This window comes from Anabrus simplex, chromosome 2 (assembly GCF_040414725.1).
Source record: "Anabrus simplex isolate iqAnaSimp1 chromosome 2, ASM4041472v1, whole genome shotgun sequence".
Classification (NCBI taxonomy): domain Eukaryota; kingdom Metazoa; phylum Arthropoda; class Insecta; order Orthoptera; family Tettigoniidae; genus Anabrus; species Anabrus simplex.
This window is the reverse complement of record NC_090266.1, coordinates 475298776-475321553: the sequence shown is the minus strand read 5'-3', so window position 1 is coordinate 475321553 and position 22778 is coordinate 475298776.

Genomic DNA, 22778 nt, shown 5'->3' with positions numbered 1-22778 from the left:
TGGGGAAAGTGTGTAGACGAAAGAGAACCAGGGTAGAGGAATTAGGTTAAGGCAGACGTTGAAGAAAGTAGAAGAGAAGGAGAAAGAGAAGGAGAAGGTGGTATTGTTTCACATTGGTACAAACAACGTAATGCAAGCAGGTATAAGTACCAACATAGTTGGGAATGTGTGGGATTTGGTAAATGCAGCACGGGTGAAGTTTAACGAAGCGGAGATTGTTATCAGTGAAATACTGTGTAGGAGGGATGTAATAATCGTGGTCGCCACGACATTTACATAATTTGATTGCCCACTCGAATTAATTGTATATGTATCATGTATCATATGTAATTTTATTCATTATTAACGTCCATCATCATAATTTATGTAATTGTACGTAAAAACGAGATATAATTTTTAATTGTAATATATTAGAATATTCCGTGGTAATGTCAAAACAGGTCTTGCGCTAACAGGCTACTTGGTATCTCGCAATAATCCAGGAAGGTTAATTTTGGATGGTTCTTGGAAACGTACGCAACAGCAAGAGGAAGATACATAATTTCGTTGTTGGGACGCAAAATTACCCCATATCACGTGCTCCTATCAGGAGGGCTTTTTCTGTCAAGGACAGATACTTCATCTATATGTAGACAGGGTAGTGACGTATATCGGCTCTCATTGGAACGAGATGTCATGTGACACCAAGGGAGGAAGTGGGAGTATAAAGATGATGTATATAGATCTACACGGCGTGGTGAAGATCATTCACCATTAGCATTCCTCTTCATTCTGTATTCTGCATTCTGCATCCGACTCTGCTATTTGGGTGCATCGCTTACGATGTGCTTATACTCAACATTTCTTATCGGCTCTGTGAGACTTACTCAGATTATTTAGAAAGCCAAGTTCAAATAATATAGAAGGACTGGATGTTTTCCGTTCTCAATTAATTCCGATGTGGAATTTCACATTGTAAGGCTGGTACTATGGTTTTGGTACTCAGCAAAATAGAGAGTGATAGATTCAGGGTGGAATCCATTCCATGAAACAGATGACAAGGATGATGCTGTTGGACGAGGGACGACAACGATCAACCACGGAAGGAGACTACGAGAAGATCAACTCCGGTGAGCATGAGTTAGCCCTGTTATCGCAAGTCCACGAGTGTAGTACTGAATTGTAATCTCAGTCAGTAAATTTTAATTTTGACATAAAAACTCGTTTTTACGTAATTTCCTATTTTTTAAATAAAACTTTTTTATTTTTACGTCGTTAAATAATTGACTTTTTAGTAGGTTCCCTATGTTTTTCCACATGGTATTTAATGGTTAGTATCCCTATACCTCACGACCGAGATAGTCTCATTAAATTATGTTTAGTACTTTTTATATCTAAATTCGGTTTCAAATTACGTTTAATTTCGAAGCCTGGCGTCCAGCGTGCAATTGGTTTTAATTATCTATATCGGGTGTTTGATCCGTTACAGGGATACTGACTGGAAGGCGATTGGGGATTTAAATGAAAATATGGAGTGGGTATTTGGGAAACTGGGAGTGAGATTTCTAGATCCTAATGGGAGGGTGGGAGATAGGGATCTGCGCTAAGATGGCCTTCACTTAAACCGCAGTGGTACATATAAGTTAGGAAATTTGTTCAGAAGAGTCATAGGGAGATACATTCTCGAAAAAGGGATGATCTAGAGAGCGGTGATAAGAGTGCAGGGATCTGGAAGTCAACGAGCGCTGAAATGTAGAAATATTGTAAAGAAAGGAACAGAATTAAGTAACTTAATAGATATACTTACCACATATTGTAATGGGAGTTGAATCATGGCTCAAGGAACTGGAGTGTGTATCGTAGAGATAGGAATGGTAGGAGGGGGAGTATTCATTCTGGTGAAAGAATAATTTGTAAGCTACGAAAAAATTAAGGATGACAAACATGAAATTCTCGATTTAAGGCTCATCTCTAAAGATAACAGGCAACTTGATGGCTTTGGAGCGTACAGACTGGGAAAGGGAAGCGCTGACGCTGATTCAGAATTATTTGATAAGATAATCAGCTATGTGGGAAACGATATTGAAAGAAAGGTGATTGTGGCGGGTGATCTCATTACCAAATGTCAATTGGGAAGGTAATGCGAACGACAGGAAGCATGACCAAAAAATGGCAATTAAGTTAATATGGGAAGGTCAGTTTATCCAGGAAGTGATGGAACCAACTAGAGGGAAGAATATTCTGGACGTGGTGCTGGTAAAACCAGATGAGCTCTATAGAGAAACAGAAGTAGTAGATTTTATTAGTGATCACGAAACCGCTTTTGTCGTTGTTAAAATACATGTGGTAGAAAGGGAGGTATTCAAATTAGGACTATAAGGCAGTACCATATGCCTGATAAATCAGGCAGGCATGAGGAATTTTTGAAAAGTAAATATTATGGGTGGAAAACGGTAAACAAATTTCTAAACGGACTCTAGGATGTGTTTATAGCAATTATTGAGGTGTGTTACAACATTTTTTTACCCTTAAAGGTGGCAAGGAATGGTAAATACCCACTATGTTATAAGAGAGAAGTACGGAGACTAGGAAGGGTGTGTAGGTTGGAAAGAAATAGAGTTCGAAATGGCTGTGGAAGAAAAGATAAATTGAAGGAACTTACATGGAAATTTAATCTAGCCAAGAAGTCAGCTAAAGATAGCAGGATGGCAAGCATAAATGGCGGTCATACAAATGTTAATGACGAATGGAAGCGTATGTATAGGTACTTTAAGGCTGGAACAGGTTCCAAGAAAGATATTCCAGGAATCATTTATGAACAAGTGGAGTGTTTATGCGAGGATCTGCAAAAGGCAAAAGTATTCAGTTAGCAGTATGTAAAGATTGTTGGTTACAGGGATAATGCCCAGACAGAAGAGGTGACTAATACTAAAGAAGTATTAAAATTACGTATGACAACAATGACATTAATTTACAGTAAGATACAAATGTTGAAAACTAGAACAGCAGCTGGAATTGATAAGGTTTCGGGGGACATACTAAAGACAATGGGTTAGTATATAGTACCATATCTGAAGTAGTTATTTCATTATTGTTTGCATGAGGGAGCTATATGAAATGAATGGAGAGTAGCTGTAGTAGCCACCGTGACTAAAGGAAAGGGTGATAGACATAAAGCTGAAAATTACAGGCCAGCCAGTTTGACATGTATTGCATGTAAGCTTTTAGAAAGCATTCTTTTTTATTATATTAGACATGTTTGCGAAATGAATAACTGTTTAGATAGAAGGTGGTTCGGGTTTAGGAAAGGTTATTCCACTGAATTTCAATTGTAGGATTCCGGCAATATATAGCATATATCCTGGATTCAGGAGGTCAAAAGGACTGTACAACGATTGACCTATCTAAGGCAATTGATAGGATAAATCATGGGTAATTACTGGCAACGTTCGGCTCCATGGCTAACTGGTTAGCGTGCTGGTCTTTGGCCACAGGGGTTCCGGGTTCGATTCCTGGCAGGATCGGGAATTTTAACCATAATTGGTTAATTTCGCTGGCACGGGGGCTGGGTGTATGTGTCGTCTTCATCATCATTTCACACTCATCACGACGCGCAGGTCGCCAACGGGCCTCAAACCAAAAGACCTGCATCTGGCGAGCCGAACTTGTCCTCGGACACTCCTGGCACTAAGAGCTATACGCCATTTCACTACTGGCAAAAATGTGTGCAGTTGGACTAGACAAGAGGTTGAATGAATGGATGGCTATATTTCTAGAAAATAGAACTCAGATAATTAGAGTAGGCGAAGCTTTATTTGATCCTGTAATAATTAAGAAGGGATTCCTCGAGGCAGTATTATTGGACCTTCATAATTTCTTATATATATATATATATATATCAATGACATGAGTAAAGAAGTGGAATCAGAGATAAGGCTTTTTGTAGATAATGATATTTTGTACAGAGTAATGAATAAGATAAAAAGGTTGTGAGCAACTGAAAAATGACCTCGATAATATTGTGAGATGGACAGTAGCCAATGGTTTAGAGTCAGGTTGTGAGTTTGACAAATAGGAAAAGTCCTCTCATATTTAATTACTGCATTGATGATGTGAAAGTTCCTTTTGGGGATCATTGTAAGTACCTAGGTGTTAATACAAGGAAAGCTCTCCATTGGGGTAATCATATAAATATGATTGTACATACAGGGTACAGATCTCTGCACATGGTTATGAGGGTATATAGGGGTTGTAATAAGGATGTAAAGGAGAGTGCATATAAGTCTCTGCTAAGATACCAACTAGAGTATGGTTCCGGTGTATGGGACAATCACCAGGATTACTTGATTCAAGAGCTAGACAAAATCCAAAGAAAAGCAACTCTATTTATTCTTGGTGATTTCCGACAAAGAGGAGCGTTACAAATATGTTGCAAAGTTTGGGCTGGAAAGACTTTGGTGAATGGAGACGAGCTTCTCGACTAAGTGGTATGTTCCGAGAAGTCAGTGGAGAGATGTCCGGCTCCATGGCTAAATGGTTTGAGTGCTGGACTTTGGCCACAGGGTTCCCGGGTTCGATTCCCGACAGGGTCGGGAATTTTAACCATCATTGGTTAATTTTGCTGGCACGGGGGCTGCTTGTACGTATCGTCTTCATCGTCATTTCATCCTCATCACGACGAGCAGGTCGCCTACGTGCTTCAAATCGAAAGACCTGCACTTGGCGAGCCGAACCTTTCGTCGGGCACTTCCGGATCTAAAAGCCATACGCCATTTCATTTTAGTGGAGGGATAGCGTGGAATGACATCAGTAGACGATTAAGTTTGAGCGGTATCTTTAAAAGTAGGAAATATTACAATATGAAGATAAAGCGGGAATTGAAGGCGACGAATTGCTGCAAATATATAATTTATAGGAAGGGGAGTTACGGATTGGAATATCTTACCAAGCGAGGTGTTCAATAAATTTCTAGTTTCTTTGCAATCATTTAAGAAAAGTCTAGTAAAACAACAAATAGAGAATCTACCATCTGGGCCACTGCCCTAAATGGAGACCAGTAGTGATTGATTGTATTATGCTGAAGATATTGTGATTGAGCCTGTAGATTTCTTCATGATGTTGATGATAATAAGAGTAAACAGATATAGAAGTGCATGTCTCAGAGTCTATTACTAGTGGTTTGCTCCCTCTGGTTGTTTAGAAAGAAGGATCTCTCGTACGTGAAAATGAATTGAAGCTAGAACGCTGGTGATGATACGGCTACATAAATATTAATTGAAATTAAATCTGGGAATTGGAGAAGTGATATCATGCTACAGTTTCATCCGCACCTATTAATTTTAATGCAAGCGAACATGTTTCATGCAAATTCAGTCCGCAGCGAAGTGTGATTATGTCATCGGTATTGAAGCATCAATGATGTATTACACTGAGAATGAGCAATTGCTAATGTCATTGATAGCGTCGACAACGGTAAAGGTGATGGAAATATTACAAATGCTATTCATACTTCTTTGTTATTGTAATATATGACTCGTTCCTTCCCCTCTTGCCGATAATACAGCCATTCCATTTGAGTAGTGTGGCTTGCTATCTGCTGTGCTATGTTACACCAGTGAATGATAACCATTCATAAACTCCTTCTATTCTGACTGATTATCGAGGCAATTCAATCTGCCTTCCATCTCGCATTCAGCTTCAATTTCTCTTTAACCTGGCAATTCATATCGACTTGACAATGGGTTACTCAATGGCGTCATTGTCGAAAGATTTCACACTATTATACCATTATTATTATTGTTATTATTATTATTATTATTATTATTATTATTATTATTAGTAGTAGTAGTAGTAGTATAAAATGCCCAAGCAGGGTAGTAATTGCTTCCTCGGGTCACCCAGAACGATGATCGCTTAATTCCCCGCCAGGAAGTCGACAATTTCTCAAAAAGGTTTCCACTTCAGGAGAGGCACAGTGCTCTGATTTTGAATCAGCCTACACCAAAATAAAAGCCATTACCAGGCTATAATTTATGGGGGCATAGGCGGCAAAGCAAAGAACTAACCACTTCGTCCCACAACGGAAAAGGTAATGTAAATATTAAAAATGATATTCATATTTCTTTGTTATTGTAATATATGACTCATTCCTTCCCCTCTTGCCGATAATACAGCCGTTCCATACGAGTAGTGTGGCTTGATACCTGTTGTAGTAAGTCACACCATTGAATGATGACCATTCAAAAACCCTGCCTATTATGACTGATTATCGAGGCAATTCAATCTGCCTTCCAGCCCGCTTTTAGCTCCGATTTCTCTTTAACCTGGCAATTCATATAGACTTGACAATGAGTTACTCACTGGCGTCATTGTCGACATTAAAAATTACACATTATTATTATTATTACAAGTTGTTCAAGCGACTGAGCTTACCGAGTAAGTTGGATACGCGCTTTGTGTTACGTAGCTGCGAGTTTGCATTCGCGAGATGGTGTGTTCGAGCTCCAATGTCGGCAGCCTGAAAATGGTTTTCCCTTTTTATCTCCATTTTCACACCAGGTAAATGCTGGGGCTGTGTCTTCATTAATGCCACCGTCGCTTCCTTCTCAATCCTAGTCTTTTCCTGCCGTGCGCGTAGAGGCGCGCGCCTGTGAGCTTGCATCCGGGAGATAGTAGGTTCGAATCCCACTATCGGCAGCCCTGAAAATGGTTTTCCGTGGTTTCCCATTTTCACACCAGGCAAATGCTGGGGCTGTACCTTAATTAAGGCCACGGCCGCTTCCTTCCAACTCCTATGCCTTTCCTATCCCATCGTCGCCATAAGACCTATCTGTGTCGGTGCGACGTAAAGCCCATAGCAAAAAAAAAAGTCTTTTCCTATCCGATCGTCGCCATAAGACGTGCCTGTGTTGGTACAATGTAAAAGAAACAGCAAGAAATAGTCACTCATTTCCGAGTTTCCAATTATTGTCCGCTCCTCCGAGAGTTTACATGCCCTATAAGGAGATGACCTTGCTTTGATATTATTATGCTTCCTCTCCCTCTTCTGCTTATTATTATTATTATTATTATTATTATTATTATTATTATTATTATTATTATTATTATTATTATTATTATTATTTACGACAGACAAATATTGTCTCGAACATGAATGTGTTTGATATACAGGTGGTCGGATACCCATCATATTTATCAACAGTAAGAGTTTGATAGGAGGGTAAATGGTATGTTTCTTGGTAAGCGTAGTCATTATGTCCCTACAAACAGACAGTGAAACAGGCCATTGTTAGGGATTGTGGGTAAATTGCACATTATCCCATTGTCAGATAATCATCGTAATGTACTTCATTATCACCCAATATACAGGACCAAATTGAGGTTGTATGGGGCTCAGCAGAAGAAAGAAGAGTGATAGTACGGCGTGCTATTCACCAAACGTGCTCAGAACGACTTGAACCCTGGCCGTGCGCGTGTATACCATTTGACATTAGGCAATTGGATACAAAACCACATTCACAATGTAGTAGGCTACTGATCACATACGGTATGTACGCAATTTAATCGAAGAATAGTCAGTCTTGCATTAACATCATGTGAACCTCTTCACCTATCTAATCATTCAGCAGGTTCCGAGGTTTAGAAATCTATATATATAAAATAAGAGTTTTGTCTGTACATTGCTCAGAATTTGAAAAGAATGGTATTTCTGCATCGGTCATGTCCACAGTAACCAGGAAATGCACTTTTTACTTTTCCGTAATGTATGTCTGTCTGTCTGTCTGTCTGTCTGTCTGTCTGTCTGTCTGTCTGTCTGTCTATCTGTCTGTCTGTCTGTCTGTACACGTATCACTAGAAAACGGCCAAATAGAATTTAATGAAAATCGGTATGCAAAGTCGGGGAATAAGTCGCTACAATTTAGGCCATAAATAATTTTATTCACGCTAAGTGAAATGGTAGTTTACGGGAAGGCCTAAAATTTAATTTTTAAATACTTACGTTATTAGTGGTCGTATTTCATTGAAAATTGGTATGCAAAGTTGGAGGATGAGCCACTACAATTTAAGCTATAATTAATTTTATTTACGCTGAGTGAAATGGTGGTTTACGGGAAGGCCTAAAATTTAATTTTTAAATACTTACATTATTAGTGGTCCTATTTTATTGAAAATTGGTATACAAAGTCGGAGAATGAGCCACTATAATTTAAGCGATAAGTAATTTTATTTACGCTGAGTGAAATGGTAGTTTAGGGGAAGGCCTAAATGTAATTCTCAAATATTTATATTATTAATTGTCGTATCGATAAATACTACATAACCAAAGTTATAGAGAATTAAATTTCCGACCATTTACTTCCTATACATTTTTACCGTACTGGCTATGATAACACAGATATTCATGAATTTGTATTTTTGTTGCTAAGTCCATATCAATGTCGAGCCACGAGAAAATTGGTTAACATAATTTAATGAAAATCGGTGTATAGGGTAGGGAAATATGAAACTACAGTCTAAGCTATAAACAATTTTATTCATCCTGGATGAAATTGTAGTTTAGGGGAAGGCGCCTAAAATGTAATTTTTAAATACCAATGTTATTGGTCCTATCGAAAGTACTATATAAAAAGTTATAGAGAATACAATTTCCGATCATTTATCTTTTATTCAGTTCTACCTTACCGACTATGATAAGAGTGGTATTTCAGAGTGGGAATAAAACGAAATGTGAAGGCCTATAATATCGAAAGTGCATAACATTGATCAACAATAACATTACATTACATTGACCATTGTTTATTGTGATGTTCTTTGTCTCTTATGCAGTCTCTCAACTCCGATAGATGGGATTACTGCTGCGTACCGAGTATAACAGCCTGACTGAATATTGGCGGGAAATAGCCAGGGAGTTAGAAAACATTCTTCTTTAGCATGCCATTCCTCTATTTCGTACATTTTCTGATACAGCTGGTACGTAACACACTGGATCATCATAGTATTTCAGCTATTCGATCCCTACTCTGACGCGCTGTTTGGAATGAGCAGTGTGCATACTTAAGGCAGAGCCTCACTTAATAGTAGTAGTAGTAGTAGTAGTAGTAGTATGGCCTGGTCTAGAATAACAATTTAGGCCTTATCCAAATTATAGCACCACAATATTCACTAAATAACTCAAAATTCAACTCTGAAAAGAGCCGTTTCTTTCTCTTCACTTTTATTAAATTCTACATTCAATTTATTCCAAACTAGCAGTGAAGAGGGGGTTTCTCTTCTGGCTTGGAGGAAAAATTTGCTTTCAAGTCAGATAGATTTTTCCGCCGCCAGTGTAGTAAATTGATATTTTCCGACTCATCGGGTACTCCTAGGAAACAGAATAGTAACTGGGCATAGTTTTTGCCCTGGGAGTCTCCACTATTCGACCCTCTCCCCGCCGAAGAGTGTTCACGGATCACGGCTGTCTGCGATTTGGTCATTCCAGGTCTGGAACTTTGGACTGTTAGATAGGCAGCGTAATCCTGTTCGTTAAAAGTTAGAAAATGTGCGGTGTTTAATTTGAACGAGTATTTTGTTACATGAAAGCATTGCTTTTAATCGCACCATTCCTATTGACGTCATTGTATGTTCATTTCGGTTGGGAAAACCACTAAAACAGTCTTTCTGAGGATGTAAAAAGGCATTATAATGAAAACATCCCAACCTGATTGTGACTGATGGTATGAAATTGGGTCTACCATTACAGTGAAAATTCCCTCAGTCTTCATATGAGAAAAGATGTTCGGTGACCTCCCGTCGCGTTTCTAGGGTAACGTTAAGAGCTATACAATTTAAGACAATATTGCTCACAACGTGTACACTACCTAACCTACAATTCTGTATACAATGTCAAATTCCGTAGCGAAGCACGGGTACATCAGCTAGTATGTTATATGAGCAGGTTTATCTCATCATGTAAAGACAGCGTAAAGTGGGCGATTACCGTATTGAGAATTTTAGGACCAAAAATATCATAGAAACAAGTTTCTACATCAACATATTGCGGTTTTAGTCGTTATCAGCATTTGACTTGCCCTACATAATTGGTCATTTTCTTCTTGATATCACTATTCAGTCGTAATTAATGAGACCGTGGTGTAATCCAGTGACTGCTCGGATATGGTCAATGTGACGAAACCTACTAACATAGAAATAGTTTTCGTTGCCAACATCTGTGCTTTGTGTGTCAGGTATGTTCTCATTTGTTCTCAGGAGGCTAACACAGTACGGTTTCGAATCGTCGTAAAAATTCAACTTAAACTTCATGAAACCTATAAAGGTCTAATTGGTATTAGAAGGGATAATTTCCTTCTTTACTTAATACAGACATGGACAATAGTAATCATACCCCTACCAATCCAATACAAAATGTTTTATTGCTGGACCAATACGGAGTACAGGTAAAAATTGCAAACCCAGACGTATACCTTGTACAACAGTGGTCATAACAAAGCCAAAATAAACTGGAAATAAATAACAGTACATAAGAAAGTAACAAATGCGTACTCCATGGCACTACTTGTCTGGACATAAGTATTCATACGTTAGTGTAAAAGTGGGGTTTGAACGAGTAAACAGAAACCTGTGTTGTTCCGTGGCATTAGTTGTGTAGTAGATGCAGACAGAGACGGACTGATCAGCTAGTCAGGGACGGTACAAGTCCAATGGCGAGGAAAACTAGGAAACGTCTGTTGAAGAGAGACGACTTATTCTACGCTTTCACCACCAAAGGAAATCGTATTCTGAGATCGGAAACATCATAGGAAGAAGTAAACCAACTGTGCAAAGCATCATACAAAGGTTCTTATAAGCAAGAAAAGGAATGGACGTCCGTAGAAACAGACCGCACGATAAGAAAGGTTCATAGTAACCACAATTGAAAAACAACCACACACTACATCTTCGGCAATAGCATCGCAGCTGGCAGAATATTTCCATCATACAGTGTCACACAAAACAGTAAGGAGGGTCCTTCACTCGTTGGGTATCGATCTAGGGTCCCAAGAAAGAAACCGCACATAACGAAAGTGAATCGACGGAAGAGACTACAATTTGCAAAGGAACATGTGGCGAAAGATAATGCGTTTTGGTCGACAGCGATGTTTACAGATGAGAAAAATTTAATATTTCCCGAAGTGATGGACGCATTTTAGTGTGTAGACGCCCCAAAACAGTGCTAAATGAGCAGAACCTCCTTACCACTGTGAAGCACGGCGGGGGTGGGGTTATGGTGTGGGGCTCAATGGTCGCTTCAGGTGTTGGGGAGTTGGTATTTTTTGACGAGACGATGGACAGATTTAAATATCTGAATATTCTGAAAGAAAACTTTCGCAAAAGCGCCGAAAAGCTTGGGATTTGCAAAGAGTTTTACTTCCAACACGACAATGACCCCAAACATACGGCGGAAATTGTTCGTTTGTGGGTACTCTACAACACGCCGCACACACTAAGAACACCTCCCCAATCGCCGAATTCCAACCCTATCGAACATCTATGGAGAGAATTGGAGTCCAGACTAAGAAAATACCACATAACAAATAGAGCACACTTGAAACAGTTACTACAACAAGAATGGGGGAACATTTCATCTGAACTAACATGGAAACTGGTGTTCTCAATGCCCAGCAGGTTAAAATAAATAATATACAGGAAAGGCAAGCAAACGCGCTACTGATCGAGTTGGTAATATCTGTATCTTCATTGAGTTGTGAACTCTTCTGGGATACGGTATGAATACTTATGTCCAGACAAGCAGTGTCATGGAGTACGGATTTGTTGCTTTGTTATGTACCGTTATTTACTTCCAGTTTATTTCGTGCTTTTTAATGTACACTGCGGTACAAGGTATGCGTTTGGTTTTGTAATTTTGACCTGCACTTCGTATTGGTCCAGCAATAGAGCATTTTGTATTGTATGGGTAGGGGTATGAATACTTTTGTCCATGTCTGTATGTAGACTTATTTAAGTATGAATGAGTGGTCAGTTCCTTACTGACTGCCATCTCGCCCAGAAATTTATCTTATGGCTCAGTGAAAGCCAGAACAAGACATTCGTATTAAAATGATAATAGCAGTGCCGAATTCTTTGACTAGCTAACGGGAATTCGACTCCATGTCCTATGTGAACCAAGTTACTGCCAATAGCTTGTGAATTCTTGAAAGAGGTGCGTGCTCCTACGTTCTCGTCTTGTTGGTACCGTTCCGTTCGTTACTTGAGGATTTTTTAAACTGTGTGCCACCAGAATATCGTCGCTGGAAAGGAAAAAAGGTTGTATTCCACAAAGCTCTTTCTATCAATTATTCTCCTTAAGACTGGTCACACCTCCCAGCCACATATGGATACGCAGTCCATCAGAACAATGTCCGTTGTATTCGTTTTCCTATGTCGATGATTAAAGGAAAATGAACCTTACATGCATTGTACACTAGGAGTGCGTAAATACGTAATGAAAACGTACATTCCTACAATACGGTACTGTAAGGTTCATTTTCTTTTACACATGGGCATAGGAAAATGAAAACAACAAAATTTGTTCTGATGGACTGCATATCCATACGTGGCTGGGAGGCGTGACAAGTCTTAAGGAGAATAACTGATAGGAAGAGCTTTGTGGAATACAACCTTTTACCTTTCCAGCGACGATATGAAATCATAGGGATATTATTACAGTAACGACCTGCTAGAGGAAAATTAAGGTCACAAACGAAGCTCATTATCACACTTTCCCAACACACATTATGACTACTTAAAACAGACAACAGTGATAGCTAACAAGCCAATAGACTACGCACATGGACACAGTACAGCCTACGATATGTAGCTAAAGCTCAACGTTGGAAAGGAAAATAATTTTAAAATGAACACAGTGGATTTAACTGGACGTAAGTTTTTGTTTGGGCCATTTGCTGCCATTTCGAAGCTACTGCAATTTGTTAGAAGAGAAAATCACGTTTATTCAGAAGGAAAAATTGATAACATCACTTTTGTCGTGCCATGTATTATCATGAATTCCAGCCTCCTATTCAAATGTGAGATATGTCTATAAGAAATATATGTTGCTACACATGTAAATATATTTCGCTATTTGTATAATTCCGAGGTTGAAAGGAAATACTATGAAAGTGATCAATTCCAGGACTAAGAAACCTAAGAGGATGGAATGCCAGATAGGGAAGATGATAGTGGAACATCTGGTTTACTTTCATTTCTTAGGATTCTCCCAAGGTGGTAGCATAATCAGTGAAATAAAATCAAACAGTGGCAAAGCTTACTTAATGTTCTTCCAGTTGTGATCAACGGCAATCAGTAAGAAATTATTGAACTTCCACAAGAAATTATCCTTCATCGCCGTGCTTTCAGACCGATATTGTTTTACACGAGTAAAGAAGGATGGACTCAGGATATGTAATTAAACAAAAACGAAGTAGCAGCCATGAAAGTAGCGATGATTATTGCTGGTGCAATGAGGTGGGAAGATCGGTAAGAATGCACACGCAATGATGCTAAGTTCATAATGAACTTGCTGGATAAAGTTGTGCATTTCAACTAATCTTGGTCGTGGGGTGATGTGAGATGAAATGGTTGGGGGGCATAAGTTACCTAGGAGAATAATAAACTCGGACATGGTGGGCTGGAGAAAGAGGGAGAGAGCATGGTAACAATGTTTAGACTCCGTTTTTAAATGTTTCAGAGAGCTGTTGAAATACACTAGGCCACAATCCTCTTTAAAAAACAGGCTTTTTACCTTTACAATTTTTTTTTGCTATTTTCTTTACGTCGCTCAGACATAGATATGTCTTACGGCGACGATGGGATAGGAAAGGCCTAGGAATGGGAAGGAAGCAGCCGTGGCCTTAATTAAGGTACAGCCGCGGCATTTGCCTGGTGTGAAAATGGGAAACCACGGAAAACCATCTTCAGGGCTGCCGACAGTGGGGCTCGAACCCACTATCTCCCGATTACTGGATACCGGCCGCACTTAAGCGACTGCAGCTATCGAGCTCGGCACAATTTGTTTTACATTGCACCAACACAGATAGGTCTTACGGCGACGACGGGAGAAGAAAGGCTTAGGAGTGGGAAGGAAGCGGCCGTGGCCTGAATTAAGGTACAGCTTCGGCATCTGCCTGATGTAAATGTGAAACCACGGAAAACCATCTTCACGGCTGTCGACAGTGGGGCTCGAACCCACTGCCTCCCGGATGCAAGCTCACAGCTGCGCGCCCCTAACCGCACGGCTAACTTGCCCGGTGTTACAAAACTGAGGATTGTACAGACGTACTTAAATTCATAGAGGCACTGCCTTCCTGATGTGCGGGCCGTACTGTAGAAAGCGGCGCGCCAAGCCCCTCAGCTGACGATTTGGAGCGGTCTAAGCGAATGTTACGAGTTGCACTTGAGTAAGTTGTACTTGTGTATGTCATTGAGAGCATTCTTTGGATAATTGTGGCTGTTGAAAGACATACCTTTGTTTTTAAGTATATTGCATGTCCATTCTCAAAATTTATCACCTTGGGATTTGCATAAGCAGTTCTTATTTAGATAATGAGATCAAATAGTTTAGGTTAGGTACCGGTATGTTATTTTCGTGTGGTGAGTAATGTAAATTCAAGAGACGCAATGATTCTCGTGGAATTTGTTCATTGAATTGTCAGCGTACAGCACATTTGCGTGGAAATATAATGTGTTGCGAATTTAAATAAATTGCCACAATACCAAGAAATTGCATGCAGCACGACTAAAATCCAACTATACAAGTGAATATACACTAATATGCTCATGTCATTCGAATGCGGAGAGGAGACATTTATGTTAGACGAAAATTCTAACAGAAAATGTAACTATTACGAAGAATACAGGAGTATGTTTCAGGCTGTTGGTGGGTCCTGTTTTTGACTTTTTTGTTATACAAATTTAATGCAGTGCATTTTATTGTTGATGCAGTACAAGCCTAAAAGCAACGTAGATGATCAGTAAATAACTGAACCTATATTTGTGTTCTTTTCTTAGTGTTTTAACTTCGCACTGACACATCAAAGGTTTACGGCGACGAAAGGATAGGAAATGGCTAGGCATGAGAAGGTAGTAAGCATGGAGGTAATTAATTTACAGCCCCAGCATTTTTCTGTTGTGAAAATGGGAAATGGGAGTACGGGAAAGTGCGGAAAACCATCTTCAGGGCTGCCGTCGGTGGTACTCGAACCCACCATCTCCTGTATGCAAGCTCATAGCTACCCAACCCTAATCGCGTGGCCAACTCACACGGCGTGTTAAATAGCTACCGAACGTTCATCACAGTTTTATGTTTAAAGAGTGACATACCCCGTGCGCTGTAACAAAACTTGGTCAATGCACTAGTGTTAGTCGTTCCTCCGGAAAGAGAACATGTATATTGTTTTTCATGACAGTGAACACTCGACCTTAAGGATACAAATGCAGGCAACAATTGGTTTAAACACTTGCCCACGTACCCTGCCAGCCGCATCAGTAGCTACCGCCAGCCTCTGCGTTGAAATTCCTGCCTTTCATTAAAACACGACTTTCCTCGAGAACGGTGCAAGCTACAGACCTGAAACTTGCGACATTGTGTTCCTCTCCTCAGAGATCTATTACTTGTGTTATTTTGGTGCATCAGTTATTTTATCCTTCTGTATATTTCATAGGCGTTTATTTAATTGTTAAGAAATCTGACATCTTTTACATCAAAATTCTAGAGCCTATCTTCTGGATCCTTTCCGCCTACGTAATCTAGATCGATTGTTATTATTTATTTAAAGAGAACATTATTTACGACCGTATACGTAAAGCAGTTTTAGGCATAACACATCATTGTAGAAAATATAGGGAAGATGGCATAACTATTACATAGTAACCGACAGGTAAACATTTACGTTAGATATTTTCATTTATCACATACTTCTCTTTTCGGAAGGGTGTGATGAACAAGAGAAAAATTGCTTCAGATACGATGAGAAGATATAATGAAGCTTGGCCAAAACATTCTCGGGAGCCTCCATTCATATGAAAATGGGGAAACCTGCCTTAAGCATCGGTATCGTGCGTGCAGCAGCACGTAGGATTCCCAAAGCCGCCATAAGCAGCCCCAGCGACGCTCCGTTTCTTATCCGACCACTTGCTCTAACTCCATTAGTCCGTAGTTTGGAAGATAACTTCACGTTGTGTTGGGGAGCGATGACAGCGTTTCCTTTATCTAACTGAAAGTCATCACAGCATGTACTGGAATAAAAATATTACGAAGTGACTTATGTTCTGTATACCTTAACTCAGAATATCTAACGAATTTTCATCGTGATATAGACTGTTAAGGTGATTCTACTGAAAGAACTGGAGGAGATCGAAAAATTTCCTCGATTAGTTAAGAGTATACAGATAGATAGTTAGATAGGTAGATAGATAGATAGATAGATAGATAGATAGATAGATAGATAGATAGATAGACAGGACCTACTTATAGAATGACAGTGATGGAAATCAAAATCCTTCAATCACTACTTAGAATCGGGGGTATGAAAATTCAATCTACACCTTTGTCAGTTTTCAAGAAAATAATAAAACAAGTCTGTCAATTAACAGGTTAAGAAAGCTGTTTACAGTGAACTGACTTACTAGTGAACGCCAATGTTTGGATATATTGAAGCCATCTCCACGCAGGCCATGAAGGTCCTTGGAGGAGTTATTTGTTCGGCGCGTCGACCTATAGAGATCTTTTGCCCCTACTTGCAACATTGGATATGAACCTGCGTGTAATTGGAATGGATGAAGTGTAGAGTGTTGAATGTGAGCAAAGGAACGTTAAGAACAGCACAAACACCCAGTCACAGGGCCAGGGATATTAATCATTCACAATTAAAACTTCTGTCCCAGCCGGGAATCGAACCCGGGGCCGCCGGGTGACAGGCGGACGCGTTGCCCCCTACTCCGCGGGGCCGGGCAGTGGAAGGTAAAGGCTTCCACTACTCGTCAAGCCGGCTCTAAGTGGAGAAGGGTGGTTAGTTCTATACCCTGCCACCTTAGCCCCAAGGAATTAACTTGTTCATATTTTGGTGTATGCTGAGTAAACCCCTGGAACACCCTATGCGTCTCCAGAAATGGCAATCTCGTTCATAAATGCTTCGCCTTCCTGATGAGGAATCGAATCCACCTTGAACCGAGAACGCCTTTATCACCTTACCTAAGACCTACCTGTGTCGGTGCGACGTAAAGCCCCTAGAAAAAAAAAAAAAAACACCTTACCTAGGTGGTCTCTGATATATCCATTTTGTTGTAAGAATTTTTACTTTGATTACTGGACCTCAGAATAATAATGGATTATGTGACCTGAGATTTGAGGTAACATCTTTCCTTAGAATTTGCCTGGGGAAGGCAGAGGGAAATCAGAACGGAATGTTTGCACTGTGCTGCTTCGTAATCCAAACAACGAGAATTTTTTTAGCATGAAAACAAAAGAGGCCTACAGAAATACTGAATGTTTCATACAGTTTTAAGCGAGTCTTAATGTTACGCTTGCATTAAAATGGATCATGGACAGTTACAGGTTAACAACATTCAGGAGTTCAAAGTGGTTGTTCATCTTAGTTTCGCAACTACTGATGGTGAGACATTGTTCAAATAATACTAACGGTCCATTCCTAGTGTTAGGAATATTATTGACGCTATTGACAGACTTGGGAGCTCATAAGTCTAAAATATGTGACCGTTGTTACCAAGTCTCACACTCGTTAGAAAATCGGACAATTTCTCGTCTAATTAGTAGATTGTTGATAATAGCTAGCGAGCATGTTGTTATGGAGCAGAAGAAGGTAGGACGTTTCCTCTCTATTCGCACACCCGGCACAAGCTATATTTTCATTTTCCAGCTTGATGTCTCAGAACTTCGTGCGTATCCCTACTGAAAGTTAATTACTTTATTGTCTGCACCAAACAAGCAAAGCCATCTCCGTACTGGCCATGAGGGCCCTTGGAGGAGTGGAAGGTAATTTCCTCGGCATTAAGTGAGACAGAGTGATTAGGCCTATGCCCGGCCGCCATTCTTCACCTCTATTGCAGGGCCATGAGCCACTCAAGAAGTGAGAATCTAAATTCTTACATTTTCAACTTCCTGACAGGGAATCGAACCCACGTCCTTCCGATTTCACCAAGCTCGCCTTTGCCGCTTCGGCTACACAGCCCCTCATTTATACATACCAGTGTCCGGATCCACGGCTAAATGGTTAGCGTGCTGGCCTTTGGTCACTGGGGTCCCGGGTTCGATTCCCGGCAGGGTCGGGAATTTTAACCATCATTGGTTAATTTCGTTGGTACGGAGGCTAGGTGTATGTGTCCTCTTCATCATCATTCCATCCTCATCACGACTCGCAGGTCCTCTACGGGTGTCAAATCAAAAGACCTGCATCTGGCGAGCCCAACTTATCCTCGGACACTCCCCTCCCGGCAGTAAAAACCATACGCCATTACCATCCATACCAGTCCTACAACATTACAGGTTATACTTAGAATTTGAATTATAATCATTATAAAATATCAAAGCCATTTATTACTAACAGTGCTGATGTACCTAGTTAATTTTATTATTATTATTATTATTATTATTATTATTATTATTATTATTATTATTAATTATATACAGTCGTATCAGCACTCGACCAACAGCCTGAGCCAGCCCTTCCTATGTTGATGTCTACAGGGCTACATTTTAAACTCATTTTAACCAATTTTGACGACACACTTACGTGAAATTAAATTTAAATTTTAACACTGATGATGGACCTTAGTGTCCGAAAACCGATTATGTTTTAATAAAGTGTGTGCTGATACGGCTGTATACAATTAATAATAATAATAAAAATGTAAAAAACTTAGAATTTGGGTAAAACCAATGTAATAGGCTTATGTCATATTTCAATACTAAAGAGATATAGAATTTTCATGACCACATTAACTCCCTCCTACGTCTTTCAATCTTTAAAACAAGATACTGTAGGCTACACATGTTCATAAAGAGCTTGAAGGACTAATGTGCAGGTAGTGTACTATTCCTTCGTGGCTGAGTGGTCACCGGTCACAATTGAGTTCCATTTCCAACCGTGTCGTCCCTCGACTCGGGGATTGGGTACTTGTCCTGTCCCCAGAAACCCTGCTATTCATACACCCCAAACAACAATGTACAATATACGGAGTATACCACTGTCCCATACTCGACAGACACCACAAACCCCCTACAGCGGGTCCCTCTTCTAATAGCCGCAAGAAATTCTCATTTTAGGGGTCAGAGTATTTCTGCGCACAGATTGCGTCCTTGGTTCGATCCTGGTCGTGTTATGCCTTTCTAGATCAGGACTAAACATATCATGCCATTTACTCGATGTTAACTGCACGAACCAATAGCTCAAGAACAAAATATTATTTCGTAGGGCAGAAATAACTACTATTATTATTGTACCGGGCGGTACACCTCCACGCCGCTAATTTAAAATGTGCGCCAATTGAAACTCCTCTGCTGGAGGAAGTCTGAACTTTATTGACGGTATTAATTTTCAAATTTCTCAGAAGATGTCACTACGTGGAAAATTTGGAGTTTTTGAACTGTGTCATTTTCGACGTATTTTTGTTTTGCTTGTAGAAAGAAGTGTGAACTTTCTCTTCTAGAGGACACTACTGAAGATCAACAATAGTGCACCCTAGTGCGGAGTGAAAGAACTGTTTTTTTGGAGAAATTTTTATTTCAAAAGTTTGTTTCTTGTTAAATTTCTTTCTGTTATTGTTTAAGTTGGCTGTATACCCCTCTCTTTCCCCTTGTTTTGTATTTAGCCAATCCCGAATTTCTTTTATTAATTTCTGACCAATCGGATGTATCTCCCCCCAACTTGAATATGTTGCTGTATCCTACCCAATAAAGTTTTTGTGGGAGGGTGTTCTCATTCCCCTAACGCCTCGAACTTTCCGCGAGAGGATATAAACTGCTGATTTTAGGGTCTCCGGGCCACTTCTGTTCCATCTTTCAGTGTGTAAAGTACATAGCAGGGGGCGGGAAGCGCCTCTTTCTTCGGCGACAGTCAACAACCAGGTAATGGCCGACTAATTACTTCTTTTCTTGCTTGCTCAGCAGTTTAACTCTCGGGGCGGGTCCGAAGTTTTTCCATTATGTAACCTTCCTTAAAATGTAAAGAAACTTGTATCTATTCTATCTTTTAAACTACATATTGGGATAGAGAGTGCTTAACCCTCTCGAGCTCCCACTCATATTGTTTTGAGGTGAACTTATATTTTTCTCAACCTATTCTTCTTCGACTTAATGTAAATTGTTTCCTTCTTAAGTCACCTCTTTAGTATGGGATTAGCCCTTGTATTAACGGCCTAGTGCCAAGTAGGTTTTAAACAAAGCGTATTAGGAGCGCAAGTTCGCCTCCTCTCAAATTGTTATTTTAGAGGTCAAGTAATTAATCTTTTCTCACTTAATAGACCTCAGTAGGTTGGGTATTTTACCCCTGTGTCTATGTCCAGAGAGGACAACTTGAAGGTGGAGTTTGGTGTGGCCTTTGAGAGGCTTAAAGTTGAGAGCGAGGGGCTCTTTCTTGAAAATTAAGTGTTGTATGCCTCGAGGAGGCTTTTCTGTGTAATTTGGAGCAAGTGCTCTGGAACATGAACGGGGTTTTCGGCCCCTCTGGTAAAATTTATTTTGGAGTAAAGTCGGGCTAATTGCTCAAGAATTGTGAATTTGGGGCTCGAAGCCCAAATCCTGTAAATCCTGTAATTGGAACTGTTGTTGCCTTGCTACTCTGTACCTGCCGTAATTGTTATTTCTTAATTTTGAAAAGAAAATATAACCTCGTTAAATTTTAAATTAATTTTACTTTCGTAGCTTGAGACCTGTTCACCACCCCGCACCTTCTTTCACCTCTACCTACCACCAAAACACGGTAACAAGTGGTAGCAGAGCGTGGTTGAATGGGTCTCATTTTAGCCCCTTTTGACGGCTAAACAGTGTTTTGATCCGAACTCTAACCATTTTCTCAGTTGCTGGAATTTTTTGAGTTTTTCAAAATTGTTCTGTCATTATGCCCGGCCCTCGCGATGTTCTCCATCTTAACTATTTGCGCAAAGAGGAGTTGATCTGTGAGTTAACTATCAGAAATGTGCAATCTGGAGGCACGGTTGCGGTAGACACAAACAAGCTTAGAGAGTCCCTTGAATTGCCCATTTCCATCCCCACCTTGGGAGAGAAAGAAATTGACGACTCTCTTTCCACGATCGTCGAGAATATTACTGGGCTAGCCTCTGTAGTTAGTTTTTTGATGAAAATGATCCTTCTCCTAATCAAATTAAGCGTGTGCAAGCCACGCTGTTTCATGTTTCAAATAGAGTTAACGATCTGTTGTCTCTAAAGTTGAATGACGTTCAGAAGAAGGAAGCTCGTACGCTACTTGAAAATATTTCTGAGTTATCTAGCAAGGTCACTCAATTGTTAACAGGGGAAATTCCTCCCAAAATTGATCAACCCACCACGATGAATGCAGGTTCCGAGGAAGAGCCTCCTAAGGGAGAAGTTAATAGGATAACCGTTGCTGATCAAACTATCTCTGCCCCATTGGACAACGAGTCTGGACGCCGGGCATCGTTGAATAATATACGTTCGGAATTAACTTCATTGCCACTGAAACCTTTACCTACTATGTCACCCGGGTTCAGCAGTTTGCCTCATCCATTGGCAATGTTGCTCAGAGGTATCTCTAAGTTTTCCGTTAATACCACTAGTGAAGTAATTTCCTTTTTAAGATTTTTAGTTGAATTTCAGGATCATGCCCTTGTGTTTTCTCTTTCTCCATGTCAAATTTTGCAAATTATCTATCCCTATGCAATTGGTATTCTCTCTGATAAAATAGTAAGAGCCATTGCCGAGCAATCATCTATTGAGGATTTCCACGCCCACTTGCTAGCTAACTTCATCCCGGCTAGGGCCAGGTCCTCCCTTATTCAGAAGTACTATTATCGTGTACAGCGTTTGGATGAAAACTTGGCAGATTTTATCCAAGATATTAAATTCTATACTAGGGTGTTTGCTCTTCATTTTCCTGAAGACCAGATTGTACAGGCTATTGTAGAAGGAATTTCACCACCCTATAGGTCATATTTGTGTTTCGCGGCGTGCCCGAAAACTTTCTCCGAGCTTGAAGCGTTGGCCGTCTCAGCGGAAGGAGTGAGATACGCCGATTCCCTGCGTGTCGCGAAAGAACCCCCGCCTTCTTTTAGTAATACTCGGCCTCCACCTCGCCCATCAGTCACACCTCGTAAATGTTATGCTTGCGGGTCGCCTGACCATCTTCGCAATAAGTGTCCACTGATCAAGTCTAGTAGGGCAAATAATGGAGCTGGTTCATCACAAGGCTGTTTTAAATGTGGGGCTTTCTCACATATCGCCAAGAATTGCCCAAACTCAAATAGCACCCGCTCCTGCTCAACTTCTGGTGCAAATTCCACCAATGCCAATAATAAAATGTGACTAGCGGCTTCGGCTGAGTCGACTAATTCTGCTTCTCAAGGCTCAGCCCCTGGCAAATAGGTCGTGAATTCAGGGAACGTTCAATTTGCAAATCCATCTTTCGAATGCCCCAAAGAATGTCTTAGGATTGCGGCGGATACCCCCGCACCTGTTCCTTTTCTTAAGATTGAGTTAAATAACGAGCCTATAACAGCTATATTAGATTCAGGCAGTGTTTGTTCAATTATTTCGGACCAATGGTATTCAAAAT